The sequence below is a fragment of the Misgurnus anguillicaudatus genome, chromosome 13, assembly GCF_027580225.2.
Source record: "Misgurnus anguillicaudatus chromosome 13, ASM2758022v2, whole genome shotgun sequence".
Taxonomy (NCBI): domain Eukaryota; kingdom Metazoa; phylum Chordata; class Actinopteri; order Cypriniformes; family Cobitidae; genus Misgurnus; species Misgurnus anguillicaudatus.
Genome location: NC_073349.2, coordinates 26,227,054 through 26,239,491, shown reverse-complemented (window position 1 = coordinate 26,239,491; position 12,438 = coordinate 26,227,054). Strand labels below are relative to the sequence as shown.

Sequence of the window (12,438 nt, the reverse complement as noted above, 5' to 3'; positions counted from 1 at the left end):
AGTAACTTTTTTGACATTTGGGTATAAAGTGTTTCAATGCTACAATATATGGTGTAAAAGCGTGAGTGCTGCCCTCTTCAGGTTGAACGGTGGCTACTGCAGGTAAATTTTCCTATTGGATGTTGCGGTACCGCGTGATGTAAGCAGGTTTAAGCTCACCACGCCCTTGTTACGATCTCACCATACACTTGGTACGAGCTCAGTTCGTTCCCTCTATTTCGGTTGGGGTCTGCCCACTTTTCTTGCATTTTTCAAATATTGCCAGTGGGTGGCGTCAGGCTCTGACCAGGGGTTTAGTTGCGCTTTAAAAACGTATTTAAAGTGTTCTTGCGTTTTTCTGTTTCATAATTAACTTTGGATAAAAGCATCTGATAAATGAATAGATGTTAATGTTAATAAATTACCAAATAGTGTAAATTACTTTAAAGCACCATTGCGCTGTTGTTTGAAGGTTCAACCAATAGTGTGAGTTTTGGGAGGGGCTACCTGTGCCACACTGTTTAGCGGAGAATTGACTAGTTTGACGAAAGGAAATGAAAATATTTCGAAATGATTATAATTGCAATAACATTTGATGCCAGGCAAGGTTAAATGAGTGTAAAAGGAACAGCAAGTTCATCTCCTAGCAGTATCTCTATTGTCCCATCATCCCACTCGCACACAGCCGTTCGGTTCCAGCCTGACAATTGGCATTCAAATCGCATCTCTGTTGCAGACCGATCCTGGCGGCTGTGATAATGCTAATGTGTGTTGGCGTAGCGTTGAGACACTCACGCTCCAGCATCATACGTCTCTATATGGCCCTCGGCGTCACCAAGGTGACAGCAGCGCGCAGCCTGTGCGATTATTGACTAGGTGAACTCGGCACGACCTCACTGGTGTGTGAGTAGAGGGCAGGGAGTTAGTGTATACTGCACTGTCTGTCAGAGACGTCAATACCGTGATGAATGGGGGGGCTGGTTATTAAAGCAGAATTAGAGCGGGGGGCATGGGGGGGCTGGGTTCGGAGGAGAGCGATAAATGATGGTGCAAATGGCTCTGCAGTCAAGGGCTGTAGTGCCGGATGGCACAGCATCGGTGTCATCCGTCTTTATTATCCTCCAGGGAGAGAAAAAAGAGAGATAGGGAAGGTTGGGGATCGGTCAGGGATGCAAGAGCCCCGTCACAGTGGCTCGTCTAGCACCGATCCCCCTGCTGGTCACTTTCTCTCTTCCTCTCACCTTTCTCTCTTAAAGTTGTCTTCTTTTTCTTCCTCTCTGACTCTTTCATTGCTTTCCTTCCCCTCCATTTTCTACAGCCGATAGGGAGGGGAAGACCCCCTACCGGTATTAATCATTGTGAAGTCTCAAAGCCCAGCGGCTGTGCATACTCATGCACGCGGACGCGCAGACATCCGCACACGCGGGTGATGTGCGGAACGGGCCAGCCGGTGGGTTCACTGCGCAGTCACAGGGCGTAGGGAGAGAACGTGATTGGATGAGCCGACGCTAGACCGGCCCCTCTGTGACATGTTGCCATGACGGCAGATGAAGGCGGAGGATGCTGCTGTTCACATTCTCTCCTCGTGCGCCGCCGAACCCACGGAGAGGCTGTTGCTTTTTTCTAATTAGTGCTTTATTTATTGATACCCCAGTTAACGTCTCTCCTAATTTTGGGAAGACTGTGTCTCCATTACTGAAGGAGGCATCTGGTTCTGTTTCTTTGCTCCAGAGAACATTGAGATGTTCTGCTCGCCCTCTGTGCCTTGCCAACTGGTTCACTTTTTTGCCACATTAGGATAGTATAGCGTTGAAGTTTTTTTTAACGTTTAAATTACCCTTTAGGTTAGTTTAGTTTTCATTATATGGCAGCTTTAGTTTTTTCACTAAAAGTAATTTTATTCTGTACGGTGTATTAAAGCTAAAATGAATTTGTGGTCTTTTTTTAGTTTTGTTTGGTTTCATTTTGGAATAATGGAAATGTGTTTTAGCTTGGTCCTCACAGCATTAGTGTCCATTCATGTTCACATTTCAGCTGCTATAATACCACGTAAGCTTAATGCTCTAACTTGTCGTTTTGGCAGTCGATCCCGCACCATCTGCAATCTGTCGTTACGCCACTTAAACGAAAGTCTGGATCATTGTTGCAGTAGACAAAACATTTACTCAAGGGCTTCAGGAACAGAGCCAGAACACTTAGAAAGATAACTGTGTTTGAGATTAATATGATCCAAGTTCTTTATTCAGGGGTCACTCCTATAATCCAAGAGAGACTCTTAACCTCAAAATCTCTTTCTCAACCCAATTTACAAACCAGCACAGACAATATCAGGAAACACGAAATATCCACAATGTTTTGATGTTACCTAATTACCAGCCACTCCCCTTAACCAGCATGTTATTCATTCTTATTTATGTGTGTGATCTTAGTGTGTGGTCACAGTAAAGCCATAAATTGCAGCTTAAACCCAAAGTGGAGTAGGCGAGGAAACCAACTGGGATATAAAATATTGATATTGCAGTCATCATATGATAATATTGCATTTGTGTTTAATAGGGGTTTAAGTAAATATTGACATGTGCATATCCGGATATTTCGAAAACAAAAAACAACGCAATTAAGATTTTTCTTTCTTTTGTTTTTTTAAGCCATACAAGATTCATGGCAGTTGTTTTCATTTTCATCTTCTTATTTCTTAACTTCAACAGTGACAGGAAGTACTTGCTAAGGTTTGCTTATGGTGTTGTGTTCTTGATGACAGCTTTCCTTAAATAATATCTTATAGGGCTGGGGCGATTAGTCGTGCAAATGTGCATTTTCTTAATAAATGCATTTTAATGAATTACGATGACATGCTGTCACATCCAAAAGCCAGAGGGCGCTCTCATGCAGAAACTCCATTTGTGCCACATTCCAGGAAACGTCTATAAGCATATTTACATCGCTGTTTAAATTGTTTCAGGTATTTTCATGATGATAATAAAGAATATTTTCAATGATTGTGTTTGACACGTGTTATAAACCAGTGGTTCCCAAACCTTTTCCACTTGCGGCCCCCTTTGTGTACGGTGCATTCCTTTGCGGGCCCCCCAAAGAAAATTTATGACAAAAACTGTTCTAAAATTTAACATTTTAATTAAACAAAACATATTAAGTTATACAAAGTAGTGCTGTTGGTTAGTAGCCTTATTTTTTCAGGTTTAATTACACAGAATTCATGATAAATGAATGTATTTTATAAAATGTCATAAAACTAAGGCCCCCTGGCACCATCTCGCGGCCCCCCTGGGGGCCCTGGACCCCAGTTTGAGAACCACTGTTATAAACTACTCAAACTCATAGTGGTTTTAGATTGATACTGATCAAAGAGCCGTAGTACACGCACTGTGCGTGAAACACAGCATCGGAGCCTTGCAGTTCATAATTGATTTCAGAAAGATATTTTTAATTGAAAACACGATGCATCGTCACAGCTCTTATATCCCATTCTAGTCCCGAAATAAGAAATGTCCCAATTTATCGGCTTGTTTACTGTATTGCAATGTACAGCACCACACCATACAGTAATCCATGTATCGCGATGCATATTGTATTCTTGCCGATACACAGCCCTAGTGTTTAATACCAGGTTGCTCGCACAGAGTCGGCGAGTTGCCCTCCAAAGCACATTCTATTAATAGCCTCAATTTTAATTTTTTTTGTTAGCTCGCTTCTTTTATGTATGTTAACGATTTAAACTATCATAAAACATATCCCCCAGGTTTCGCAGAGAAGGCTTTAAGGCTAGTCCTAGAGTAAAGTGTAGTTTATAGTTATGCGCCGTAGCTACGCCATAGGTTATCCATTGCTCTGAGTAGCCTGATGCACACCTCGACAAAATTTTAACAACGCATCCGTTCTACACGGAGCGCAAGCTCTGTGATTGATCCACTAGAACCTCTCCCGTCAGGTAAAACCAACCCATTTCTTCACAGGCATTTCTGCTTGCGACGTAAAAACAAAGATGGGCCAAGATGAGGAGGGATTTAACTCAAACAAAAGTTGCTGTCTATTTACCAAATCATACACGACAAGCTCCATCTTCTTTTTCGTTTGTGGGTTTACTGGCCCATCCGCTTCTTCTTTGGTTGTTGCACTGCTACTGTGGGTTACACGCGTGGATACTTCCTACTAGTGGTTTGCATGTGTACTTGCAATTCAACGCAAACGACGACACAGAATTATATATTAAAACTGACGCATCGAGGCTACGCTGTAAAACCTATGCACACTATAATGAGCCCTTAAGACACATGTTTGAGCTTTTTCAACTCAGATTAACTTGCATTGACAGATCTTAAAATAAGCTAGTGGATTTGATTTGTCTTAATTTAACTAAGGCCTAGTCCTGGCTTTAGCTAAGCATTAAAGGAACAATATGTAGGATTGTGGCCAAAACTGGTATTGCAATTACAAAACTTGTGGCTAAAACTGGTACTGCAATCACACTACTGGTGGCCAATACACAAAATGACAACATAAACATCAATTGAGGGCTGCAACTCCACTTTTTAAATGAGAATATTCTGGCCAGACAACTGTTGTCAGTGATATAAGTATTTGAAATGAAAATTATTTTTTAATGTCTAGTGACATATCAGGGCCATTTTATGATTCATTGATATACATTTCCTACATACTGTTCCTTTAATAATAAAACCAGGCCTTTATAGGAAAACACCACCTTTTTAATATTTTACTATGTTCTTACCTCAACTCAGACAAATTAATGTATACCTATCTTTTTTTTCAATGCACTTTTTAATCTTTGCACAGCGTTTCTTAAATGTGTTAGCATTTAGCCTAGCCCCATTCGTTCCTATGGCTCCAAACAAAAGTTTTATTTGGTCAACCATACTTACTCGTGTAACTACTCCTGTAACAGTCTTTAAATAGGGAAAACATGGAAGTGTTTGGTGGCTTCTAAATTCATCCCTGTTTGGATCCTAAGGAATGAATGGGGCTAGGCTAAATGCTAACACATTTATGACGCGCTGTACAAAGATTAAGTGCACGGATTGAAAAAGATAGGCATGTATTAATTTGTCTAAGCTGAAGTAAGAACATGGTAAAATATTGAAAAATAGTGGTGTTTTCCTTTAACAAGTAAAATAAAAAAGTTTTGTGTAAAAAAGTAGCCCTCCAGCTTGGTTTAGCCACTGTAGTACTACAGTGGCTAAAACAACCTGGAGGGCTACTTTTTTACACAAAACTTTTTTATTTTACAAAAAAGGTTGGAGACCTCTGGTTAAATATATAGTGATTCAAAACTTGGGATATTTTGCTTTGCTATTTCTCCTTCATATGCGTTGCTTATTGTTAGATTCATAGCTTGTTAGTTGGTTGAATCGTTGAATGAGGTTGGTTGAGTGTGCCTTCTCACATACTTGCTTTGGTCATCCTTTTGTATTTTTTAGACAAATTGTTCATGCAAAAGCAGAAATGTAGATTTTAAGCTTGATAATATTGATGCTATCGTATAGTAAAATATAGCAGCTTTGAAATATCATCTCCCCACCTCTAGATTTAAGTCATCCACATCTCATAGTTCTTTTTTTCTTTCGTCACACACTGTTTCCATCTTCATAGAAGATACGACTCGACTTTGAAGTTGCTTACTTTAAAGACTGCATTTATATATTTATTTGACAGGTGGGTATGTGGCTGAGACCTAATTTAGCATCACTACAGTCTGCTTTAAAAAGACGATAATCCAAGTGTGTCATATAAGCCCCGCTGTGAGAACCCAAAAAAACCAATAGGTTAATTAATTAATACATTAGCAGCTGCTTCTTTCAGGTGATCAGTCAGAGCTGCGGTGCTCCCCGCCCGTCGCTTCGGCCGCTATCTCGACCAAACACCTGCAGTGGTTTGGTACTCATGTTCTCTCCTCATCTCTGTCTGTCCTTAGTTTTCCTCTCCGAGCCCAGCGCGACTCCCTTCCCAGCCTAGACGGAGCGAGACCCGAGTGTCACATCAATCCGAGCGTACTGTTTATATTTATGTACAAAAGAGAGAGGGGAGAAACCATGGCACTGTGGGGTTTATTGACAAAGCATTAAGTGGGCATTATCAGACGATAGGGTTGTTATTTATGAGGCTGAGGGAAAGACATTGTGGTTGAGTTATGTGAGAACCCGCCGGAGGATGAAAGCTGCTCACACGGAAGAGGGTTGATAGCAGACTGCCTCCATCCCTGCAGCTTGGCACAGAATAAGGGTTTGACGCAACCGGTCGAAAAAGTTGCAAATTTATGAAGGGCCGGACTGTGCCAGCCCATAGGTCAGCCGTGGCTTGTTTATCCCCATTTCGTTGTCACCGTTTCGGTCAGGGATCACCGGCGCTATGCAGAGCAGATGCAAATGTTCAAAAACAAATCTGACACTACAGTATGTGCTGGAGGCATCCGGTGGAGCGCAGTGACCTGTGGGAGATAGAAACGCCGATGTTTATGATATATGGTTGTGATTTATTTGTATGAATTTATGATTCTAATAATACTTGGTAATATTTTGGAAAGGTGAGAGAAAATGGATCAGAGACCGAACATTGAGTCATACCTGTTTGGAAAATACTTATTTTCTATGTGATTTCTCTCAGTTAATTTACTCTCATTGCCACTTTCTCATTAAAAATATGAGTTATGGATCAATATGAAATATGAGCTGCAAACACTGCAATGCCAACTCTAGAAAATAAGCTTTGGTGCTTTAGAGAAACCGTACAGGAGTCGACATAAAATCAAAGTTTACTCTATTTGCTTCCCTTTCTTGGACTTTATTGTGCATAATTCATCACTGCATGCTATATCTTTATTATCACAAAAACGGTTAAAATGGTTTGCGAATGTGTTTTTATGTAAAAGCATTACTCCACTTTCATAAAAAAAAATCCTGATTTTACTCACCATCATGTCATCAAAGATGTTTATGTCTTTCTTTCTTCGGTTGAAAAGAAATTAAGTTTCTTAAGTTAATGGTTTACAGTTTCAATCCAGTTTCAAAGGTCTTTAAACCAGTGGTTCCCAAACTTTTTCAACGTGCGGCCCCCCTTGTGTACTGTGCATTCCTTTGCGGCCCCAAAAAGAAAATTTATGACAAATGTGTTCTTAAATGTAACATTTTAATTAAACAAAACATATTAAATTATACAATGTAGTGCTGTTGGCAGTAGCTTTATTTTTTTTTTTAGGTTTAATTACACAGAATTCATGATAAATTTATGTATTTTAGAAAATGTCAAAAAAACCCAGTTTGAGAACCACTGCTCTAAACCAGTGGTTCTCAAACTTTTTCCGCATGCGGCCCCCCTTGTGCATGGTGCACTTCTTCGCGGCCCCCCCCAAAGAAAATTTAGGACAAAAAAACTGTTCTAATATTTAACATTTTAATTAAACAAAACATATTAAGTTATACAAAGTAGTGCTGTTGGCTAGTAGCCTTATTTTTTTAGGTTTAATTACACATAATGTATTTTATAAAATATCATAAAACTGGGGCCCCCCTGGCACCATCTCCCGGCCCCCCCAGTTTGAGAACCACTGCTCTAAATGATCCCAACTGAGACATAAGGGTCTAATCTAGCGTAACGATTATCATTCTCGCAAAAGAGGACACTTAAACCACAACTTCTGCACTAGCCATGTGACACGCCAGCACGACCTTACGTATTACGTAATCACGTCAAATGGTCACGCGTTACATAAGTTAACTGCGGACCATTTTAAAGGGACACTCCACTTTTTTTGAAAATATGCTAATTTTCAAGCTCCCCTAGAGTTAAACACTTGATTTTTACCATTTTGGAATCCATTCAGCTGATCTCTGGGTCTCGGGGTACCACTTTTAGCATAGCTTAGCATTATCCATTGAATCTGATTAGACCATTAGCATTGCGCTAAAATATGAACAAAGAGTTTCGATATTTTTCCTATTTAACATTTGACTCTTCTGTAGTTACATCGTGTACTAAGACCGACGGAAAATTAAAGGAACAGTAAGAAATTTATATCAATTAATCATAAAATGGCCCTGATATGTCACTAGACATTAAGAAATAATTTTCATTTCAAATACTTCTATCACTCACAACAGTGATTTTTCCGTCGCTCTTAGTACACAATGTAACTACAGAAGGGTCAAGTTTTAAATAGGAAAAATATCTAAACTCTTTGGTTATTTTTGAGCGCGATGCTAATGGTCTAATCAGATTTAATGGATTATGCTAAACTATGCTAAAAGTAGTACGGCTAGACCTGGAGATCAGCTAAATGGATTCCAAAACAGTAAAAATCGTCGGAGCCGATGGTGTAGTGGGCAGCGCTCCGACGTGTGGTGCTTTCGCACTTTCTGCACTTTTGTGGTCATTTGCCGATTCCTTACCCCTCTCTCATCCCTGTACTTTCCGGTCTTCTCCTAAAACTCACAGTTAAATAAAGGCAAAACCTGGCCAAAAAATATAACTAAAAAAATACATATTTTCAAAAAAAAAGTGAAGTATCCCTTTAAACAATGAACTGACACAAAGCCATTTAATTAGTATCATTTCACATACAACCACGTCAGAAAAGGTCCTCTTTCTCCACACGTTTCGTTAGATAAGACCCTTATGGATCTTGTAAAGGTTGGAACGGTTTGGATCGTTAAGAGTCCTTTAAAAGTGCATTTAAACTGTAAACTGTTAAGGAAATAAACTTGGCTGGCATGGGGTTAAGTAAAATATCATTTTTTATGAAAGTGGAATATCCCTTTAATTTTGAGTCTATGGAGTATAGTAGTGAAAATATCAACTGCATCTGCACAAATAATGTATTTCTGAATGTCGTTGCATGATGTAAATCATTTTGCTACCTTATTTATATATATTGTGTGGTTTTGCCTTTATATAGCTGCAAAATAGTAATATCTGTCATAATTAAAAGGAAAAACTACGGGTCTTAATCTACATATTCCCAACTTAAATTCTTAAAACGGCTCACTGTGGTTCTGCCTCTGAAAATGTGAACATTCTTCGGAGACCATCATTTGATTCATGTGTGACCAAATGCAAGTACTGTTTATAGCTATATAGCAGTTTAAGTGCTTTCTGCTGAAATATGGGTTGGTTTTAAGACGAATGTGCAGAAATGAGAGGAAGGAGTGCTTCATTTACCAGTGTTTTAGTTTATTTCGAATTACTTATTACAATCACAGCTGTTGATTCAGAAACTTTATTGCAGTTTCGCACATCTCATGTTTAACTCTCGGTTACCAGGACGCCACATAAAAATGAAGAACGATCAAATGCACTTTCCAAAATAAAACAAAATTCCTCTCGTCTCGAAACGATCGGATGGGTCAGTTGGGCCTTGTAAGGACGAAGCGAAATCCGTCATCTGGGCGCACGATTACCTTTCTTTACCCACTCTAAAATGCCAACATGCTCAGACACTCACACTTCACCTACCTAAAGCCATCTTTCTCTCCGGTAAACCAGGTCAACAAACAAAAAGCAATTATGTTAGGCAGCTGCCGCCTGGGAGCGGGTAATTACAGTGCAGTGTGGACAGCTTCATTCTAAACAGGTACTAAAAGCATCATTAATCATTTCCATCACGATGCCTCGGTCCGTTAATGATCACGTGACGTGCCGCCGAGGGCCCGCCAGGGATGGAGGCAGGCTGCTGAGGGAGACGCTGCCGCGTGATTGGCTGCTGGCAGAAGTCCTTGCGGAGGTCAGCCAGTCAGCTCGTCTGACCCGCCAATGACCTTGTATCACTTGACCTTTGAAGGGCTGGAGATCACGCCTCGATATCGGACGGAGAGAGAGGGAGGGTAAGATAAATGGCGAGGAGATCGAGACGTGGAGGAGAGGAACGGTGGAGGGATGGATGAATGGGAGAGAGGAGGGAAGATGGAAGACGGTTGAGATGAAAAATAAAACAGTGGGTTGATTGAGCACCAGGGGTTTTCCCCTATGCACCCACTGACCAATAGAAACGCATTATTCGTCATTATTATGCAGTATAGCTTTTCCTACAAATGCATTTGTAGGTCACAAGCGGGTCTCTAAACCCACTGTTGTTTTTTGATTTTTCCCATGCATGCTGTGCATTTATAATGCAAATAATATTTTGCTAAGTTAATGTGTGCATTATCATTGTACAGCATTTAATTAATTTACAAACTTAACACAATTGATGAGTCTCAGTTGCATGGCTGTGATACACAAGTTACATCCGTCAGCTTACAGTGCGAGTAGAAGGTGCAAACATCTACCGACTTGATTCGGTTTGTGTTCGAGGAAGACAATAGCTTGTCAAAAAGACAGACATTCGCGGTGTCTTCCCATCACGCCCTGTCTATGCTCCTCTCCCCTTTTCTGTGCTCCTCTCATCTCCACCTCCTCTTTCTCCTCCTTGTGTGTCTGTGAAGCTGTCACTATGGCAACCTCACCAAGGCAGCGGGGAAGAGAGTGTGCGTGCGTGCGTGTGTGGTGGGGGGGTTGGCTTAGTTCAGACAAATAAGCGTTGCGGTGGCCATTTATTCTTTTTTTGTTTAACAGAACATGTGAACGAAAAAGGTCAAATCTGCATATTATTTTACAATTTCACCTCTAATATGTTTGTGCAGTATGTAAGATATGAAAGATAAAGGTTTGTTTTGGTGAATGATTTGAATAAAATACATCTGTTTTGAAATATTACTATGCATTGCTCTCTATAAAAATTTTATTTGATGCAGAATGTCGCACTTCTTTGTGTTCATTTCTTTTGTTATGTTTTTGTAACCCCAAGATGCCCAAATATCAGCATCAGCAAAATCTACATCCTCTTGATCTTTTCATTTTAGGTTCCTGTAATGGTCGTCGGCAACTTTTCAAAGGGCAACTAGAATCCTGAGAGTCCACCTCACTACACCATAGAGGTCACAACTGCTCCCCAGTAACCACACATAAAGGCCTCCTGTCGGTGATGCTAACCGATGAAGAGCCCGAACAGTCAAGTGAGTTGGGGCCTGACGCTGAAATGCACAGAGGCTTCGTCACACACACACACACATCAACCGGGCACCTCTGCGCCTCACAGATGTTAATGCAAAACGGCCTGAAAGTAACCTTGACACAGTTTCACCTTGGTAAGCGTTGTGTTTCTCTGCCTCGTTCTGATTCTTAGACCCGGGCCCTACAGGCTCCCCTCCCCCTTCGGAGAGCACGATTTCTTAACCAGCCAGAAGTGCTGAGTGCTGCTGTTTGCTTTGTACACAGAAATTTCGCTGAGGCTGTAAGCTGTCCCCAAACATCTGTTCTCAGGAGTCGTAAATGGTAGGAGAAACGAGGGCTAGAGAGTAGCCTACGCCCCGTGCGTTATGCATGCAAGGTGCCCGAAGACCTCGCCTCTATCTTGCCTCCCTTTACGTGTGCCGTTGACAAGCAAACAAATTAATCTCAGTTCTTCATTCTTAGCAGCTGAGGTTGTAGGTGCAAAAGAAACGGATACAATGTTGTTTTTATCGAGTGTGCTTCTGTGTGTCTGTGGTAGTGGGATGTAAAGGGGTGTTGGAAGCTCTATGTCGTCTTTTGTTATTGTTCAATGGTAACCAGCCATTTTGGGGACCACCCATCAGAAACAGCCATTGGAGAAACATGTAGTGGAGGTTTAGTTAGTATGCTTAATTTGTACTTAAAATGTAGACAAGTTTAGAACCAGTTATTTATTTATTTTTTAAGTAATTTTTTTTAGATTAAATTATTTTATCAAAAGTTAAAATATATTATTTTCTGTAATTTATTACATGTATCATTGTCTGTTTGACACATGTAAATTTGATATTTACATGTGTCAAATATATTTATAAGATATTTACATTAAATTACATAAGGTGTTGAGAGTAAAATTATTTGGGATGCTTAAAAAGTGTTAGTAATATCTATGCAAAAAGATTCTTTAAAATAAGATACCATAAAAAGTAAAATAGCATTTTTTAGATTAAAAGTTAATTTACATATATGTAAAGACACTTGGGGTAAATGGGGAACATTTCCTAATATTGCTGTGTGTTTACTGTATATAGAAATGAGGCTAATCAATACAAAAAACCAGCCACCTTGGGTGAACATCCCAATTTTTCAACGACTGAATATGTTTATCGTGGGACGTATAATAAAAAGCTAGTCTTTCTTTATCTTTTGATGCGTCTGTATCCCTTAATTTTTTAACAATGAAGCCAGTATATTTTTCATTCTGTACAGTGTACTCGTAGGGGTCACAAAGTCACGTGGCATTTACATCTATTGCTACTCAGCCACACGCAACTGTTTTATAGGCCGCTAATACAGAAAATAATTCATGGCTTCGTTCATCATCCTAAAAGCATTGCTAAGCGAGGTAATATCGTTTGTTCTGAATTACTGAGTAAAATGTAACAGCGCAGTGAGGATTAT

At 40.1% G+C, this 12,438-nt stretch overlaps 1 long non-coding RNA gene across 3 annotated transcripts in view; it reads left to right on the top strand.

Annotated features, from left to right (window-relative positions):
* Window positions 1-12,438, top strand: part of LOC129430334 (uncharacterized) — a 113,840-nt gene that overhangs the window by 39,631 nt on the left and 61,771 nt on the right. For all 3 annotated transcript variants that reach the window (XR_012372959.1, XR_012372958.1, XR_012372960.1), the window contains exon 3: window positions 10,848-11,000. This is a non-coding gene — a long non-coding RNA (uncharacterized lncRNA). The remainder of the gene's footprint in view (window positions 1-10,847; window positions 11,001-12,438) is intronic.